Raw genomic sequence first — 21,092 nt, 5'->3', positions numbered from 1 at the left:
CTGTTTATGTGAAGGATTACATTTATTGATTTGTGTATGTTGAACCAGCCTTGCATCCCAGGGATGAAGCTGACTTGATTGTTCTGGATAAGCTTTTTAATGTGCCGCTGGATTCGGTTTGCCAGTACTTTATTGAGGATTTTTACATCAATGTTCATTAGGGATATTGGCCTAAAATTTTCTTTTTTTTTTTTTTGTGTCTCTGCCAAATTTTGGTATTAGGATAATGCTGGCCTCATAACATGAGTTAAGGAGGAGTTTCTCTTTTTCTATTGCTTGAAATAGTTTCTGAAGGAATAATACCAGCTCCTCTTCATACCTCTGGTAGAATTTGACTGTGAATTCATCTGAACTGGGCTTTTTTTGGTTGGCAGGCTATTAATTACTGCCTCAATTTCAGAAGTTGTTATTGGTCTATTCAGGGATTCAACTTCTTTCTGGTTTAGTCTTGTGAGAGTGTATGTGTTCAGGATTAGTGGTGATATCCCCCTTTATCATTTTTTACTATGTCTATTTGATTCTTCTCTCTTTTCCTCTTATCAGTCTAGCTAGTGGTCTATTTCATTAATCTTTTCAAAAAACCAGCTCCTGGATTCATAAATTTTTGAAGGGATTTTTGTGTCTCTATATCCTTCAGATCTTTTATCATCTTAGTTATTTCTTGTCATCTGCTAGCTTTTGAATTTCTTTACTCTTGCTTCTCTAGTTCTTTTAATTGTGATGTTAGAATATCAATTTTTGATCTTTCCTGCCTTCTCCTGTGGGCATTTAGTGCTATAAATTTTCCTCTAAAAAGTGCTATAGCTGGGTCACAGATTCTGGTATGTTGTGTCTTGTTCTCACTAGTTTCAAATAACTTATTTATTTCTGTCTTTATTTTGTTATTTCCCAGTAGTCATTTGGGAGCAGGTTGTTCAGGTTCATGTAGTTGTGCAGTTTTGAGTGAGTTTCTTAATCTTGAGTTCTAATTTGATTGCACTGTGGTCTGAGAGACTGTATGATTTCTCTTCTTTTGCATTTGCTGAGGAGCATTTTACTTCCAATTACATGGTCAATTTTAGAATAAGTGCCATGTGGTGCTGAGAATAAAGTGCATTTCCTGTTGATTTGGGGTGGAGAGTTCTGTAGATGTCTATTAGGTCCACTTGGTCCAGAGCTGAGTTCAAGTCCCAAATATTCTTGTTAATTTTCTGTTTTGTTAATCTGTCTAAAATTGAAATTGGGGTAGAAAAGCCTCCCAGTATTGTTGTGTGGAAGTCTGAGTCTCTTTGTAGGTCTCTAAGAACTTGCTTTATGAATCTGGGTGCTCCTGTATTGAGTGCATACATATTTAGGATAGTTAACTCTTCTTGTTGCATTGATCCTTTTACCATTACGTAATGCCCTTCTTTGTCTCTTTTGATCTTTGTTGGTTTAAAGTCTGTTTTATCAGAGACTGGGATTACAACCCCTGCTTTTTTTTTTTCAATTTGCTTGGTAAATCTTCCTCCATTCCTTTAAATTGAGCCTATGTATATCTTTGCACATAAGATGGGTCTCCTGAATACAGCACACTGATGGGTCTGGAGTCTTTATCCAATTTGCCAGTCTGTGTCTTTTAATTGGGCATTTAGTTCTGATCTATATTATTTCTTTCATTCTCTTTATTTGGGGTTTGATTTGTTATTGCTTTACTAGTTCTTTGAGGCACATCATTACATTATAGGAAATACTTTTTTAATGTAGGCATTTATTACTATAAAATTCCCTCATAGCACTGCTTTTGCTGTATCCCATAGGTTTTGGCATGCTGTGTTTCCATTTTAGTTTATTTAAAAAATTTTTTTAATTTTCTTCCTAATTTTTTTCATTGACCTATTGGTTATTCTGGGGCATGCTGCTTAATTTCCAAGTATTTATACAGTTTCTGAGGTTCCTCTTTTTATTGATTTCTAGTTTAATTCTATTGTGGTCTGAGAAAATACTTGGTATACGTTTGATTTTTAAAAAATTTTTGAGACTTCTTTTGTGTCCTAACATATAGTATATCTAGGAGAATGTTTTATGTGTTGATGAGAAGAATGTGTATTCTGCAGCTGTTGGATGAAATGTTCCATAGATGTCTGTTCCATCCATTTAGTCTAAAGTACAGTTTAAATCCAAAGGATGTTTCTTTGTTGATTTTTTGTCTAGATGATTTGTCTAATGCTAAGAATGGGGTGTTTCAGTCCCCAGTAACTATTGAAGTTGATCTCTTCTTTTAGATGTAATATTTGCTTTATATATTGGATGCACTACTATTAAGTACATATATACTTAAAATTTATTTTCTGATGTCCTTTGTCTCACTTCACTACTTTTACTTTAAACTCTCGTCTACTGGTGATAAGTATAGCCATTCCTGCTTATTCTTGGTTTCTGTTTTTATGGAACACTTTTTCCACCTCCTTACTTTTAGTGCATATGTGTCTTTATATGTGAAGTGAGTGTCTTGTAGGCATCGTTATAGTCAGGTCATGGGTTTTTTACATTTATTCAGCCAATTTATATCTTCTAAGTGGAAAATTAAATTTATTTACATTCAAGGTTGTTTATTGATATATGAGGAGTTATTCCTATCATTTTGTAGTTTTCTGGTTGTTGTGTATATCTTTGTTCCTTTTCTTCTCTTGTTGTTTACCATTATAATTTGGTGATTTTCTCTAGTGGTAATATTTGAGTGCTTTTTCTTTATTTGTGTGTTTTTTTCTACTCGTGTTTTATATTTTCATGTGTTTTATGATGGTAGATATCATCTTTTCACATTCCATTGTAAGATTTCCTTAAGCATTTCTTGTAGATTCAGTCTAGTGGTGAAAAATTCCCTTCATTTCTGCTTGTCTAGGAAAGACTTTCTTTTGCCTTCATTTATGAAGGATAACTTTGATGGGTAAGGTACTCTTTCTTGGCTGGCAGTTTTCTCTTTCACCACTTTGAATATAGCATGTTATTCTCTCTTGACCTGTAAGGTTTTTGCTGAGAAATCCACTGTTCACCGGATGGGGGCTCCCTTTTATGTGACTAGATTCTTTTCTCTTGCCATTTTTAGAATTATCTCTCTTTTTGTCTTTGACTTTTGACAGTTTGACTATAATGTGCTGTGAAGAAGGCCTTTTTGGATTGTATCCATTTCGGGATCTGTAAACTTCTTGTATTTATATGTCTAAATCTTTTACTAGCCTTGGGAGGTTTTCTGATATTGTTTCATTAAACAGGTTTTCTATGCCTTTGGTCTCTTCACCTTCTAGAACACACAAAATTAAAATATTTGGTTCCTTTAGGAAGTCCTATATGTCATGTGAGCTTTGTTCATTCTTTTATTTATATGTCTAAATCTTTTACTAGCCTTGGGAGGTTTTCTGATATTGTTTCATTAAACAGGTTTTCTATGCCTTTGGTCTCTTCACCTTCTAGAACACACAAAATTAAAATATTTGGTTCCTTTAGGAAGTCCTATATGTCATGTGAGCTTTGTTCATTCTTTTTTATTATTTTTTCTTTGTTTTGTTTGCTTGCTTGTGTCTGACTAGGTAATTTCAAAAGAAAAACCTGTCTTTTCATTCTGAATTTGCTTCTTCTATTGTTAAAGCTCTTGAATAACTTTTTTATTTCATTCATTGAATTCTTCAGTTTCAGAATTTGTTTGGTTTTTTTTAATGATATCTATAACTCTAGTGAATTTTACATTCATATCCTGAATTGTTTTTACTGATTTTATTGTATTGTTTATCAGTGTTCTCTTGCATCTCACTGAGATTTCTTAAGATATTACTTTGAACTATCTTTCCAGAATTTTATAAATTTTGTTTTTGTTTGAATCCTTTGTAGAGAATTGTCTTCCTTTGGAGATGTTGTATTTCCTTGGCTTTTTCATGTTTCTTATGTCTTTTCATTGATATGCATATCTTGTGTAACAGTCACTTCTTCCAATTTTTTGGATTGACTTTCATGGGGGATGACTTTTTCCTGAAGATTTAACTATAGGGTTGGTTGGGAAGGACACTTTAGCTTTGATTCTGAGTGTATGCAGGAGTGTAGTCTCTATATGATTTCTTCAGCTGTAAACACTGTCCGTGCTGTCTGTGATTTCTTCAGTGGCTTAGGCTGCAGCTGTTAATAGAGGCTGTGATGAGGTTTTATTGGGAATGGGGATGCCAGGTGGGCCACTTCTTGGACTCCAGTGGTGGCAGCAGTGGGCCAAGCATGCCTGTCCTTGGGTCCCAGTCAGCATACATGGGCACCAATACTAGAAGACACAAATGAGCTAATTATCATGCATCTGGACAGCTTGCTTGGGTATCAGCAGTAGTAGCCATAAGTCAGGTAGGTAGGCAGACCCTTGGTTCCCTGGACAGCATGTGTATCCTAGGTGACAGCAGTAGCATCAGTGGGATATCCCTTGGGCTTTGAAGTGGGATGCACTGGCGTTAGCATTTGCTACAATGAGCTAGGCAGACCACTCCCCAAGTAGTTGCTAACTATGGCATTAGCAGCAAGATGGGTGGGCACAACCTCAGTCCATTGGGAGGAGTACACAGATGCTAGTGGTGGTGAACAGGATGGGGCAATCCCCAAGACCCCAGGCAGTGTGTTCAAGCACCGAGAGAAGTAGGGGTGAGCAGGCCTTTATCCAGGCCTCCCACTGGTGCACTCAATTGGTGCTGTAGTGGGCAGGGCAAGGTGATGCCAGGCTCCTGGCAGAATGTTTTGGTGACTGCAGCAGCAGCAGCAGCAATAGGCTGGGGAGCCTGTCCTCAGAGCATATACAAGTGTGCTGTGGCCCTGCTGCTAGGGGTCAGGGTTGCTGTAGAGTGACTGCAGCCACATACAGGCAGTTCTCAGGCTCTGGGGTTGGGGAGGGTGCTTTGGCCTTCGGTGGTGGCAGTAGTGGCATCAATGGCAGCAGCAGCAATAAGGGAAACTACTCCTCATGGTATATGCAAGTACATAGTAGCAGCCCTGATACTAGAGGGCCGGGGTCACTGCTAGTGCCATGCACTTTGGCCCTCAACTACAGCAGCAGCTACTACAGGGGGCAACATAACTTGTCCTGCTGCTGGGGGTGGGGGTTGAGGTTGCTGTCTATGGTAAGTTTACCTGGTAGGTGGTTCTCAGACTTTAGAGAGAGCATGTTTTAGCTCATTTTGTCCTGGCAACATCCTCATTGGTGAATTGCACAGCCCATTCTGTGGGGCACAGACAAGTTTGTGCTAGAGTGCTGGGAAACCTGACATTCCACTGGGTCCAGCTGGCATCATACTTCTGCAGTTTCCAGGTGAACTCGGGAGTACGTCAGTGTAGCTCCAGGGATGTAGAAATGCAGGGGTTGTTGTGGCCCAGGGTGGGATGCACACTGATGGGGGCTGAGCTCTCAAAATGGCACCATGTTGCACCTGATTAGGACTCAGGAGGTATTTGGGACTCAGGATAAACTCCCTTTCTAGAGCAATGCCATTGCACAGTCTCCAGGCAGGTCACCATGCCATTCTCAGGGCCTACAAAACTGCTCCCATGGGTAGGGTTGCAGGAGTCCACAGTGGAAAGGTGAACCACTGGGGGGTCTTTCACTTATTCTCTCCCACATTATGGAACCTCTGTGGGTTCCCAGCCAATCCTGGCCAAGCTGGCTGCTTTGCTTCCCTTTCCTTCTATGTCTTAGGTGTTTTCCATCACTTCTCTGTTGAATTTCAGTGTTCTCTCTTTAATGATCTATTTGAAGTAGGATTATCCACCTACTATTTCAGTCCTTCTTGAAAGAGGCAAGTGTTGGATTCCTCTAGTCAGCTATCTTGAAGCCCCTCTCTCTAGGGTAACTTTTAAAGAAGTTAGAGATATGACAATAAAAACTCAAATGACAAATATTTCTGTAAAAAAAAAAAAAGGAGTAAGACACCATAAAAAGCCTAGAAGAAAACCTAGGCAAAACCATTCAGGACATAGGCATAGACAAGGACTTCATGACTAAAAGACCAAAAGCATTGGCAATAAAAGCCATAATAGACAAATGGGATCTAATTAAACTTCAGAGCTTCTGTACAGCAAAAGAAACAATCATTAGAGTGAACTGGCAACCAACAGAATGGAAAAAAACATTGCAATCTACCCATCTGACTAAGGGCGAATATCTAGAATCTACAAAGAACTGAAGCAGATTTACAAGAAAAAAAAAAAACAAACAAACCCATTAAAAAGTGGGCAAAGGATATGAACAGACACTTTATAAAAGAAGACATATATGAGGCCAACAATCATATGAAAAAATGCTCATCATCACTGGTCATTAGAGAAATGCAAATCAAAACTACATTGAGATACCATCTCACACCAGTTAGAATGGCGATCATTAAAAAATCTGGAGACAACAGATGCTGGAGAGGATGTGGACAAATAGGAACACTTTTACACTATTGGTGGGAGTGTAAATTAGCCATTTCAGAAGACAGTGTGGCAATTCCTCAAGGATCTAGAAACAGAAATTCCATTTGACCCAGCAATCCCATTACTGGGTATATATCCAAAGGATTATACATCATTCTATTATAAAGACACATGCACATGTATGTTTATTGCAGCACTGTTTACAATAGCAAAGATATGGAACCAACCCAAATGCCTATCAATGATAGACTGGACAAGGAAAATGTGGCACATATACACCATGGAATACTACACAGCCATAAAAAATGATGAGTTCATGTCCTTTGTAGGGACATGAATGAATCTGGATACCATCATTCTCAGCAAACTGACACGAGAACAGAAAATCAAACACTGCATAGTCTCATTCATAGGCGGGTGTTGAGCAATGAGAACACATGGACACTGGGATGGGAGCATCACACACTGGGGTCTGTTGTGGGGGCTAGGGGAGGGACAGCAGAGGGTGGAAATGTTGGGGAGAAATAACATGGGGAGAAATGCCAGATATAGGTGACAGGGGATGGGGGCAGCAAACTACATTGCCATGAATGTACCTATGCAACAATCCCGCATGATCGGCCCATGTAGCCCAGAACCTAAGGTACAATAAAAAAAAGAAAAATATTAGAATGGACTGTAAAAAAAAAAGAGCTAGAAATACAAATAATGATAACATAATAATAGCTACCATTAAAATAGTGCTTACTATCAGACATTATTCTAAGACTTCTACATTAATCAATTCATTTAATCCTCATGCTATAATTACTTTTGAGATGTTAATAGTGGAAGGCTGCATTAATTTACCTGCATATACCAAATCCAGGTTACATGCAATTATTTTATTATTTTTATAGTATTTTAAGTCTGTATATTTGTCTTTTTAAGAAGAAATAATACTAATTTAAAGGTAGATTTTAATCTGAAACTTAAAAGAAATCATTGAAGAATACATAGCAAGTCAGAGGCATGCATCCTGACTTAATTATGGTTACAAATATCTGCTATTTATATTAATTGATGATTTCTTAATTCTCCATTCTTCTTTTTTTTCCTTCCTTCTCTCTTTCTTCAGTCCAGAATTCCAGAATTCATCTGGTAGACCACAGAAGGACAGAATGTGGCCTGCAGGAGGACAAGATTAGAACTGGAGAGAAAAAGCAGCCTCAGAAACTCAGTAATGTTGGCCTCTTGAAGATAGTTTTGGAGACAGATGGCAGGGTCAGCCTTGTTACAGCTAGTAAATAGCAGCCAATGCAAAGGTAATGTTGAAATTAGGAAAAAGGGACAGCCTGACAAGGTCAGTAATTGGCTACATAAACAGGATTCGGCAAATTAATGATAATGAGACCCAGGTTTCTCAATGAACAATCCTATGTATTGGATTGGAATTGGAGTTTTTAGCATGAACAGAGTCTCTGTGTGTGTGTGTGTGTGTGTGTGTGTGTGTGTGTGTGTGTGTGTGAATGATGTCAAAAGATGTGTGTATTTGTGTGTATTTCTTGGCTCTGGCCTTGGAACAGCAACACCAAATAGCAATAAACCCATCTATTAAATAATATTCAGCAACCAGATCTTGCATTCAAAATTCCAGTCTACATTCAAAGGAACTAAGACTTATAAGAGAAATGGCTGAATCCAGGGCTTGGCAAGGAGGTAGAAGATTAGCCTAAAACACCTTTTGGTGCCAAATGGTAATAATATGCTAAAAGAACTGTGAAGATATGTCAAAAGGACACAGAAGCCAGCATAACGGGGCATCTTATGGCCAAATCTGGGATAATTTGAATGTCAAAATAATGACAACTACATATTATGAAACATCAAATAAAACAGAAATCCACGAGTCTAAGCTGATCTAAATAAAGAAGTAAAGAGAGACAAAGGAATCTCTGTTTACATTGTAATGTAGGAATGAGATATCTATTTTGTCTAACTAGATGGAATTAGAAAAAGCACCACTTGAGGGGAAGACTCAAGATGGTGCTGTGAGAACAACCCAGGATTGGAGCTCTCATTGAATCTGCAAAGAGGTGAATCCGAGCTGCATTTTCAGACTGATCTTTGTTGCCCACAGAACGGGGAAACTCACAAGTATAAAAAAGACACGGGACGCCAGGCAGTAAGTCTGCATGGCGAAGCCGGCAGCCGGGGCGCGGCGGCGGCTGGCCCTACCCAGCAATCCCCACAGGGCACGCTTGTCCGGGTGCCCTGTTGAACTGGCAACCTGAGACTTGAGAGGGCTGGACTTGAGACTGAACGAGACTTGGACAGTAGGCCAGCCCAGGGGATTGTAGGGACAGAGCATTCAGGATACCCAGTGGGACGAACAAAACCGCGATTTCAAACTATCCCGAGCAGACGGTCCGAGACGCTCTGTGGGGGAGGGGCGTCAACCACTACCGAGGCAACCCGCCCCAACTGAGATACACGCTCACTGCTGACGCAGCCAGCCGTTGCCGAGGCAACCTGTCCCTACTGAGATACACGCCCACTGCGGACGCAGCCTCCCATTGCCGAAGCAACCCGTCCCTACTGAGATACACGCCCACTGCTGACGCAGCCTGCCGTTGCTGAGGCAACACGCTACAACGAAGAGACTCCGCCGCAGGGCATGGCGGAGACCACAGCAGAGCCTGCAGGAACAGGGCGAATAACTCAACAGCAGGGCGGAGACTCAGCAGGCAAACAGTGGCTAGTCTGCCGCCTAGCTGGGCAGGACACCTCAAAGGACATCGAAAAATAAAGCACGAACCCCCCAACACAGAGCATTTGAGAAAAAAAGGGTTTTTTTTAATGAGCTCTGTTGCAGCAGAATCAAACATAGCAGCCTAACAGCCCTGAATGAACAACAGACCTCACAGCTCATAAATTGAGCTCCTAAAAAGAACAGACTGTCTCCTCAAGCAGCTCCCTGACCCCTCTATATCCAAAAGACTGACATTTGGCAGGCATCATCCTGGGACAAAGATAGCAGAAAAAGAAACGGGTAGCATCCCTTGCTGCGCCACAGCTGCTAGAGGTGCACCCCAGACAAGCAGGGCCTGGAGTGGACCTCAGTAGTCATACAGCGAAGGGGCTGGGCTGGTAGAAGGAAAACCAAGTAACAGAAATACTTCATCATCAACAATCTGGGTGTCCACTCAGAGACCCAATTGAAAAGTCAGCAACTACACAGACGACAAGTGGATAAACCCACAAAGATGGGAAGAAACCAGCGAAAAATGGAGGAAAACACCCGAAACCAGAACACCTCGCCTCCTAGAAAAGACCAAAACTCCTCACCAGGAAGGGAACAAAGCTGGACGGAGAATGACTGTGACGAAATGACGGAATTAGACTTCAGAAGGTGGATAATGAGAAACTTTTGTGAGCTAAAAGAACATGTATTAAATCAATGCAAAGAAACTAAGGAACTTAAAAAAAGATATGAGGAAATGATAACAAGAATGGATAACTTAGAGAGGAATATGAATGAATTAAAGGAGCTGAAAAACACAATACGAGTACTTCACGAAGCATGCACAAGTTTCAATAGCCGAATTGACCAAGCAGAAGAAAGAATATCTGAAGTCGAAGACCAACTCAACGAAATAAAACAAGAAACCAAGATTAGAGAAAAAAAGCGCAAAAAGGAATGAACAAAGTCTCCAAGAAATGTGGGACTACGTGAAAAGACCTAACCTATGTTTGATAGATGTACCAGAAGGGGACGAAGAGAATGAATCCAAGCTGGAAAATACTCTTCAGGACATCATCCAGGAAAACTTCCCCCACCTAGCAACACAGGCCAACACTCAATTGCAGGAAATACAGAGAACACCACAAAGATATTCTGCAAGAAGAGCAACCCCAAGGCACAAAATCGTCAGATTCAACAAGGTTGAAATAAAGGAGAAAATACTAAGGGCAGCCAGAGAGAAAGGTCGAGTTACCCACAAAGGGAAGGCCATCAGACTCACAGCAGATCTCTCGGTAGAAACACTACAAGCTAGAAGAGAATGGGGGCCAATATTCAACATTCTTAAAGAAAAGAACTTTCAACCCAGAATTTCATATCCAGCCAAACTGAGCTTCAGAAGTGAAGGAAAAATAAAATCCTTTGCGAACAAGCAAGTACTCAGAGATTTTGTCACCACCAGGCCTGCTTTACAAGAGCTCCTAAAAGAGGCACTACACATAGAAAGGATCAACCAGTACCAGCCATTCCAAAATCACACTGAATGCTAAAGAGCATCAACATAATGAAGAATCTACAACAACTAACAGGCAAAACAGTCACTTAGCATCTAAATGGCAGTATCAAATTCACACATAACAATACTAACCCTAAATGTAAATGGACTAAATGCACCAATCAAAAGACACAGACTGGCAAATTGGATAAAAATCCAAAACCCATCAGTGTGCTGTATCCAGGAAACCCATCTCACATGCAAGGATACACAAAGGCTCAAAATAAAGAGATGGAGAAAGATTTACCAAGCAAATGGAGAGCAAAAAAAAGCAGGAGTTGCAATTCTCATCTCTGATAAAATAGACTTTAAAGCAACAAAGATCAAAAGAGACAAAGAAGGCCATTACATAATGGTAAAAGGATCAATAAAACAAGAAGAGCTAACAATCCTAAACATATATGGACCCAATGCAGGAGCACCCAGATACATAAGGCAAGTTCTTAATGACTTATAAAGAGACTTAGACTCCCACACAATAATAGTGGGAGACTTTAACACTCCACTGTCAATATTAGACAGATCAAACAGACAGAAAATCAACAAGGATATCCAGGGCTAGAACGCAGACCTGGAGCAAGCAAACCTGATAGACATTTACAGAACTCTCCACCCCAAATCCACAGAATATACATTCTTCTCAGCACCACATCACACCTACTCAAAAATTGACCACATAATTGGAAGTAAAGCACTGCTCAACAAACGCAAAACAACTGAAATCATAACAAACGGCCTCTCAGACCATAGTGCAATCAAGTTAGACCTAAGAATACAGAAACCAACCCAGAACCGCACAGCTTCATGGAAACTGAACAACTGGCTCTTGAATGTGGACTGGGTAAACAATGAAATGAAGGCAGAAATAAAGAAGTTCTTCGAAACCAATGAGAACGAAGACACAACATGCCAGAACCTCTGGGACACATTTAAAGCAGTCTCTAGAGGAAAATATATAGCAATAAGTGCCCATATGAGGAGAATGGAGAGATCCAAAACTGACACCCTATCGTCAAAATTGAAAGAGCTAGAGGAGCAAGATCAAAAAAACTCAAAACCCAGCAGAAGACAAGAAATAACTAAGATCAGAGCTGAACTGAAGGAGATTGAGACACGAAAAACCCTTCAAAAAATCAATAAACCCAAGAGCTGGTTTTTTGAAAAGATCAACAAAATAGACTGACCACTAGCCAGATTGATTAAAAAGAAAAGAGAGAACAACCAAATAGATGCAATAAAAAATGATAAAGGGGAAATCACCACAGATTCCACAGAAATTCAAACCATCATCAGAGAATATTACAAACAACTCTATGCACATAAACTAGTAAACATGGAAGAAATGGATAAATTCCTGGACTCCTGCATCCTCCCAAGCCTAAACCAGGAGGCAGCTGAAACTATAAATAGACCAATAACAAGGGCAGAAGTCGAGGCAGCAATTAAGAGCCTACCACACAAAAAAAGCCCAGGTCCAGATGGCTTCACAGCCGAATTCTACCAGACACACAAAGAGGAGCTGGTACCATTCCTTCTAAAACTATTTCAAACAATCCAAAAAGAGGGAATACTTCCCAAATCATTTTATGAGACCAACATCATTCTGATACCAAAACCCGGCAGAGACCCAACAAGAAAAGAAAACTTCAGGCCAATATCCATGATGAACATAGATGTAAAAATCTTCAATAAAATATTGGCAAGCCGATTGCAACAGCAAATCAAAAAACTTATTCACCACGATCAAGTAGGATTCATCCCGGGGATGCAAGGCTGGTTCAACATACGCAAGTCTATAAACGTAATTCACCACATAAACAGAACCAAAAACAAAAACCACATGATTATCTCAATTGACGCAGAGAAGGCATTTGACAAAATTCAACAGCCCTTTATGCTAAAAACCCTCAATAAACTCGGTATCGATGGAACGTATCTCAAAGTAATAAAAGCTATTTATGACAAACCAACAGCCAATATCATACTGAATGGGCAAAAACTGGAAGCATTCCCTTTGAAAACAAGCACTAGACAAGGATGCCCTCTTTCACCACTCCTATTCAATATAGTTCTGGAAGTTCTAGCCAGAGCAATCAGGAAAGAAAAAGAAATAAAGGGTATTCAAATAGGAAAGGAGGAAGCCAAACTGTCTCTATTTGCAGACGACATGATAGTATACCTAGAAGACCCCATCACCTCAGCCCAAAAACTCCTGAAACTGATAAGCAACTTCAGCAAAGTCTCAGGATATAAAATCAATGTGCAAAAATCACAAGCATTCGTCTACACCAATAACAGACTTAAAGAAAGCCAAATCAAGAGCGAACTGCCATTCACAATTGCTACAAAAAGAATAAAATACCTTGGAATACAACTCACAAGGAACGTAAGGGACCTCTTCAAGGAGAACTACAAACCGCTGCTCAATGAAATCAGAGAGGACACAAACAGATGGAAAAACATTCCATGTTCATGGTTAGGAAGAATTAACATCGTGAAAATGGCTATACTGCCCAAAGTAATTTACAGAATCAATGCTATCCCCATCAAGCTACCATTGACTTTCTTTACAGAACTGGAGAAAACCACCATGAACTTCATATGGAACCAAAAGAGAGCCCGCATAGCCAAGTCAATTCTAAGCAAAAAGAACACAGCGGGGGGCATCACACTACCGGATTTCAAACTATACTACAAGGCTACAGTAATCAAAACAGCATGGTACTGGTACCAAAACAGAGATATAGACCAATGGAACAAAACAGAGGCACCGGAGGCAACACAACATATCTACAACTATACAATCTTTGATAAACCTGACAAAAACAAGCAAGGGGGAAAGGATTCCCTGTTTAACAAATGGTGTTGGGAAAACTGGCTAGCCATGTGCAGAAAGCAGAAACTGGACCCCTTCCTGACACCTTACACTAAAATTAACTCCAGATGGATTAAAGACTTAAACATAAGACTTGGCACGATAAAAACCCTAGAAGGAAATCTAGGCAAAACTATCCAGGACATAGGAGTAGGCAAGGACTTCATGAACAAAACACCAAAAGCATTGGCAACAAAAGCCAAAATAGACAAATGGGACCTAATGAAACTCCACAGCTTCTGCATGGCAAAAGAAACAGTCACTAGAGTGGATCGGCAACCAACAGATTGGGAAAAAATTTTTGCAGTTTACCCATCTGACAAAGGGCTGATATCCAGAATTTACAAAGAACTCAAACAGATTTACAGGAAAAAAACAAACAAGCCCATTCAAAAGTGGGCAAAGGATATGAACAGACACTTTACGAAAGAAGACATATATGAGGCCAACAATCATATGAAAAAATGCTCATCGTCACTGGTCATCAGAGAGATGCAAATCAAAACCACATTGAGATACCATCTCACGCCAGTTAGAATGGCGATCATTAAAAAATCTGGAGACAACAGATGCTGGAGAGGATGTGGAGAAAAAGGAACACTTTTACACTGTTGGTGGGAGTGTAAATTAGTTCAACCATTGTGGAAGACAATGTGGCGATTCCTCAAGGCCTTAGAAATAGAAATTCCATTTGACCCAGCAATCCCATTACTGGGTATATATCCAAAAGACTATAAATCGTTCTACTATAAGGACACATGTACACGAATGTTCATTGCAGCACCGTTTACCATAGCAAAGACCTGGAATCAACCCAAATGCCCATTGATGATAGACTGGATTGGAAAAATGTGGCACATATACACCATGGAATATTATGCAGCAATCAGAAATGATGAGTTTGTGTCGTTTGTAGGGACATGGATGAATCTGGAGAACGTCATCCTCAGCAAACTGACACAAGAACAGAAAATGAAACACCGCATATTCTCACTCATAGGCGGGTGATGAAAAATGAGAACACATGGACACAGAAAGGGGAGTACTAAATACTGGGGTCTACTGGGGGGAAAAGGGGAGGGCCAGTGGGAGGGGGAGGTGGGGAGGGATAGCCTGGGGCGAAATGCCAAATGTGGGTGAAGGGGAGAAGGAAAGAAAAGCACACTGCCATGTGTGTTCCTATGCAACTGTCTTGCATGCTCTGCTCATGTACCCCAAAACCTAAAATCCAATAAAAAATTTAAAAAAAAAACAAAAAAAGAGAAAGCACCACTGAGAAATCATCACAGTAATAATTAATTGAAGCAAGAAACATCAACAGATACTAAAAGTAGGTAAGATTGAGATGATAAACAGATATTTATATAGTTTCAAAGTATTTCCACATAAAATATTTAATTACAAAGGTTTAAAAAGCAATTTTACAATGGAGGATACTGGTAGACAGTATGTTAATCAGGTAATCAGAATTTATACCATCACTATGAGGGAAAATTGACCTTACGTGTCACCTAATTGTATTCAAGAAGAACGCATTATTTCTGTGATATTTTTGCCAAAATTTGTATAACCTGATCATGAGGAAATATTGGAAAACTCAAATTGAAAGACAGTTCCACAAAATGATCTGTGACACTAAAATATGTCAAGGACGTGAAATGCAAGGAAAGACTGGGGAATTATGCCAGATTAAAAGAACTTAGAAAGACATGAAAACTGGTTGCAGCATGTGACTTGAGACCTTATGCTATAAAGGATATCAATGAGGCAATGAGTGAAACTTGAATGGGATCTCTAGTTAAAGAGAATACAGGAGTTTTTTAATGCTGTTCTTGCAATTTTTATGCAAGTTTGAAACTGTTGTGAAATAAATTAGTCTTTAAATCTCAAGTAGATTATGAAATAAAGTTGAATATGACACAGTATAAAACCAAACTGTGACTTGTACATTAAACAGAAAATTCACAGAAATCTGATGAATTATTTTTTTACTGACATAGATACTCCAATAAGCAGGAATATTTATTTTTAACTATATGCTTAATAAAAGCTGAGAAATCCACCACTTCTTTTACAGAGATGGAAATTTAGACCCAGAAAATTAAAATAGTGTTATGAATGTATCAAACTTAAGAATACTATTTATAAAGAAGAATATTTTCTTTTAAAAATCTGAGGTCATTGTGTTGTATCTTGACATGATTAAAACAAAAGCCTGTTTTTCAGTTTAAATAATGCTCCAAATAATTTTCATCAAATGGGAACATGATGATAAACTTTTTTAGTAACTGGTCTACCCAAAACCCTGTGAATTTAGACTTAAAATGTTTTACTTTCATAAAAGAATCTCTCTTTTAATTTTTCAGTTTGATATAACCATTCTTTAAACACTTTTTTTCTCAGATATTTTAGGGAGTAACAAGAGAGTAAAAATCAACCTAAAAACAGATTTGAGGTACAAAACAAGTTTCATAGATATTGTAGCAAACATTCCAGTTCAAATGATTAATCTTAGTCAAGCACACTAATTCCTCTCCCCTTGCCAGTAGCTGGCTTGAGGATGCATAGGTCTCTCAGGGGTTTTAGGGTACAGAGTGAGTCTTTTCTCTTGGATGATGCTGAACTTCTGGGAGCCATATTATAATCATAAAAAGAAGTCTGAGGATGGAGCCAATGCTATGAATGATATAGTGGAGATACAGAAGAATCTCAATGTTCAGTGTCAATGTTTAGCCACCAAACTAACCAACCCTGAAGATCACTTTATCTCAGGATTTAGTATTTAAAAAAAAAAAAACACAATAATTGTTTACCAGTTTGACATGAGTTTTTCATTGCCATCAAAGGTGTCTTGATACATACATATAAATGAGAAAAAATATAAGGTCAGAGAAGTTGTCCTATAAAGAGAATAAATCTTAAAATGTGCAAAAAATAAATAAAATATCAGACATAGGCCTCACATTGCCTGAGTTTCTACATCTCAACCAGTTTTGGGAGGTTACAGTACCTTTGCAAGTGGATTTTGCAAGCAAGAGAGTCGAGAGCTATCCTAAAAGGCTACCACTAGGCCAAGGCCAGAAGATCATGGAGGTACAACAATTAGCCCCATCAAGGTCACTACTGAGAACAGTCAACACAAGTTACTTGTTAAAATTGTCTGCTTCTAATACCACATGCAAGGCACACACCCTCGTAGCCATGCATGACCTTTAGGATGGTGTATACAAAATGCTGAGTTGGAGAATTGTCAGATGGAATGGAGAGATGAGATAATAGCTGAAGGAGAATGTTAAATGGGCTCCTACCCAGCCAAAGCTATCAGGTTTCTCTGAAATGGCATGTGACTTCACTGGGGTATCAGTTTACTTTAGGCACTGTCCGTTTGTCCGGACAGGGATTCCATGTAGGGGTATTGCCACCTGCTGGTAGCTTTCTTTTCAGGGACAGACATCCTTAAAATCTGGCCCCACTGTGTCATGCCCGAGAGTATCTGCTATTATTTGGCAAGTGGAGCTTTCTTTTTCATTGTTAAAATTAGACCGCCTTCTCTATTGATTAAACAAATATAAAATTATCTTCAGGAAGCTGAGCAAGGTATCTCAGAAAACAAACAAAAGAGAAAAAAGAAATAGATGACAAACACATTTTGCAAGAGTATCAGTTTTGTTAGAGTGGCTCACTAAAATCCTTCAGAAAAAATTGTCCTCATGTTTAAGCAAGTATTGACACACATTCATCAAAGTAATGTTGGCGGCTATGCTCGAGAAAAATAGACAGAAACATAGTGCATAGGTTTATCCGATTACATATTTAAAGGCCAAGTCTTAAAATCTCTGAGAATCCTAATCTCTTGGAGAATATATTTTTCAAATGGTATATAGAAACACTAGCCTTTGGGAACAATGGTGCAGAGGAGGTTAAAGTGCTCCTTTTTCGTGAAATATTCTGAAAGTGTATCTGCTTTATATTGTAGGTACAGTTGTGCAGGCAAACCCAGTCCTTCAAGACACGATATGGGTTTTAAACTATAAAATTTCTCTCACTATCTTCTAGTATACCCCCAAGTCATATGAACGTAACAAATAGGAAATTAGGTCATATTGTTTCACCCACATTTTATTCCTCATTCTCTTCTCTTTAAGAACATTGCAAGACTTCCGTAACAGAAAACACCCCTCAGAATAGACCAGTAAGATTTGCACTATGTTACCTCATAATGGGAGGTACAAAACTTAAAAGGATAAACAAACATATTAGAGAGCAGAAAAAGTGATGGATAAGTAAAAGTTAAAAGATTTGCTATCAAATTATTTAGTCTAGAGACGGAGCATACAAGATTGCTTAATCACATGGATCTGAAAATGTCTCATAAAAAGGACACTCTTAATTAGTTTTTTCTACTTTTGTAGAGGACACAATAAAACAAACTAAAACCACAGAGCAAGGGACAGGGTGTAGCAGAAAAAACATCCACACTTGGAGTCAGAAATCTGTCTACTTGCTAACTCTGTGACCTTGGCTAAATGAAGTATCAGAGAGAGAACATCATATCTTTGAGGCAACATGAACTTCAGAGAAAGATGGGACTGCTTTGCCCACTCGTTTTTGTTGCTTTTGCTCATTGAGTGTATGAAATTGGGCCAATTACCTAAAATCTCTGAGCCTCAGTTTTCTCATTTGCAATGTAGGGATAATGATGTCTATCTGGCAAGCTTGTTATAGGGCTATGAAATCGAATAACAATGCCAGGAATGCACTTAACAGAATGCCGACACATTATAAGTATTCAGTAAGTGTTCTTTCCTCAAGTCTTCCGCAGCCTATTTCCTTGTCTGTAAAATGGAGGGTAATGATATCTACCTAACTAAATGGCATCATAAAATGTATTCAGTACATACATGCATTCTCTTTTTGCCTTCTCTAAACCTCACCTTCACCATCTATAAAATGGATTCAATAATACCACACAGGAGAGTTGTGAGTATAAAAAAGACATGAATATAAAATTGTTCTGCACTGGATCTGGGCATAATAAGGGCTTAGCAAATCTGGTATCATTACTATTATTTAAGAATATATTCAACAATCATCTCTTGAAACATATTATTTACAATCATGCCTGACCCTAGATCGGCTGGTCTTTTTCAGCAGTTGGTAAATCCTTACCAAAGGAATAAAAAATTTTGTCACTAAAGGTAACACCACATGACTGAACTTTTGTCTCTGCAACAACAGTCAAGATTTCAAGCCCTAAGTAGGAAGAGATTTTCAGTAATAGTAAATGATAATGAAGGTTGAAATAAATGATACTGTTTGAAAACCTCAAAACATTTCATTCAACATCAACACTAGTTGATAATTGTTTTCACCATCCTTATATTCTCTGATTATACTTAGTTTAATATTGAAGTATATTAAACTAAGAACTAAGAACAGAGAGAAGGAATGCACATTTTCCATGGCCTGCCCAGTGATCCTTAGAGAACACTGCTTCTCTCTCCATTTACAGGCACCAGTGAAATTCAAGAGTAACAATAACTTATTAGGTGTCCTTGTTGCCTCCAAACCAGGGTTGAGACCAGCACGACCAGGATTTGGCTACATTGTGAAGTTTGACAGATGTGCTTTTTCTGTTCTTCCTCCCTTTTCAATCCCTTCAACCATACATCTTGTCCTTTCAGCCTTTTGCCAGCACTCATGCTCACTGACCTGCCTCCAGAGCATCGTTCTGTTCTTTATCTTGCTCCCAAAAGATTTCCATGTACTCTGTCCCATCTCTTCAACTCATTGCTCTATAAACTCATAATCTAATAGACAAATTCATAATAATGTGACAACAAATGTGTATAGGGATTCCTATGCCAGGTTTCTCATTTCTATTCTTACAGAGCACTTTTAGAAACTGTGTCTTGACCCAAAAAGCTGTGTTAAGCCCTTCAGTCATCAAACATTCATTAAGTACTTGCTATCTTCTATGTATTATACTACAGTGATATTATAAATATATATGTGAGATATGAACTCTGATTCAAGAAGCCCACAGTCTATTAGAAACAGATACATATGTGTAAGGAATTACAATACAATTAGATAAGTGGTATTAGAATTATGCACTATAATAGAGTGCAACTGAGGCACAAAGAGGTTGGATAACCTGCTCCAGGTCACAGACCTACAGGTAGTAGAATTGGTATTTTGAAACCAGGTTTTCAGGCTCCAGAACCTGTGGTCTTGACCACAGTGCAGTAGTGAGAGTAGTCATTAACAAGATCAATTATTTGGAAATGAAAATCACAAAATAATTTATAAAATGTAACTGATTAATTTCATTTTTAAAAATCTTTAAAATAATATGTTGAACCAGTAGAAAAAATATGATACATATTGAGACATCAATTAGTCTTCAAAACTTATCCCCAGTGCCCAGCACACTGCCTGACATTTTGTAGGTTTCCAATACATTTTTTAAAGTAAAAGACTATTATTTATAAAACTAAATGTATATCTACCTATGACCCCAGTTTGCCCAAGAAATATGAATATATGTGTCTCTTAAAAATATCAGTTCAAAATTATTATAGTAGTGTTATTTGTAATAGCTAAGCACAAAAAAAACCCAAATGTCAATCAATAGAATGGATTTTTAAAATCCTGTGGTATATTTATATAATGAAATAGCCAGAAATAAAAGGAACAAACTCCTGGTACATACAACACTGATGAATCTCAAAATTAGTATGCTGAGTAAAAGAAACTAGACACAAACTGTACATAGTGAACTTCCTATATCTACGACTGACAAACTAACCTGAAGTAAACACACACACACACACACACACACACACAGGACAGTGGTCACCTCTGGGTGGGGAACATCAACATGAGAGAAACCTCTAGGGTGACAGTAATGCTCTATGTCTTGGAAGGAGTTTAGGCTACACAGGCACATTCATTTGTCAAAACTCAGCAATATTTACTTAATATTTAAGCATTTTGTGTGAAAATTGAATCTAAAATATTAAATAAATATTAAACTTTACTTACATATTATAGATGCTGCACTGGTTAGGAGGAAGCATACTAACATCTACAATTCAGACATCAAATGCACCAAAAAATTTTCAAATGCCCCTTAAAATAAGATGGGTAGAAGTCTGGATAGATATGTAAAAGGACACATATAGAAAAATGTGTATAGTAGAATCCATGTGGTAGGTATATATAGATATTCACTGTAAAATTCATTAAACATTCCTATATATTTAAAATTTTCTAAGATAAAATGTTTTTCTTTAAATGAATAAATAGAAGTAAATAATGAAACAAAATAAACAAAAATATTAGCAGTAAAATAATGCTTGAGATCATCTATTGTAAAATTACATCCAATGCAGGAATCTTCTCTAGAACCTCCCAAAACAATGGATCACTCCAGACTCAGTTAATATATGTACAGTGGTTGGAGAGTCACTATGCCCCAAGGTAGTCTACTACATCTTTGAACTATGATTGAAAATAGTTCCTTAACATTTAGACTAGAC

The sequence above is a fragment of the Callithrix jacchus genome, chromosome 16, assembly GCF_049354715.1.
Source record: "Callithrix jacchus isolate 240 chromosome 16, calJac240_pri, whole genome shotgun sequence".
NCBI classification, from domain to species: Eukaryota; Metazoa; Chordata; class Mammalia; order Primates; family Cebidae; genus Callithrix; species Callithrix jacchus.
This window is presented reverse-complemented; position numbering follows the sequence as displayed.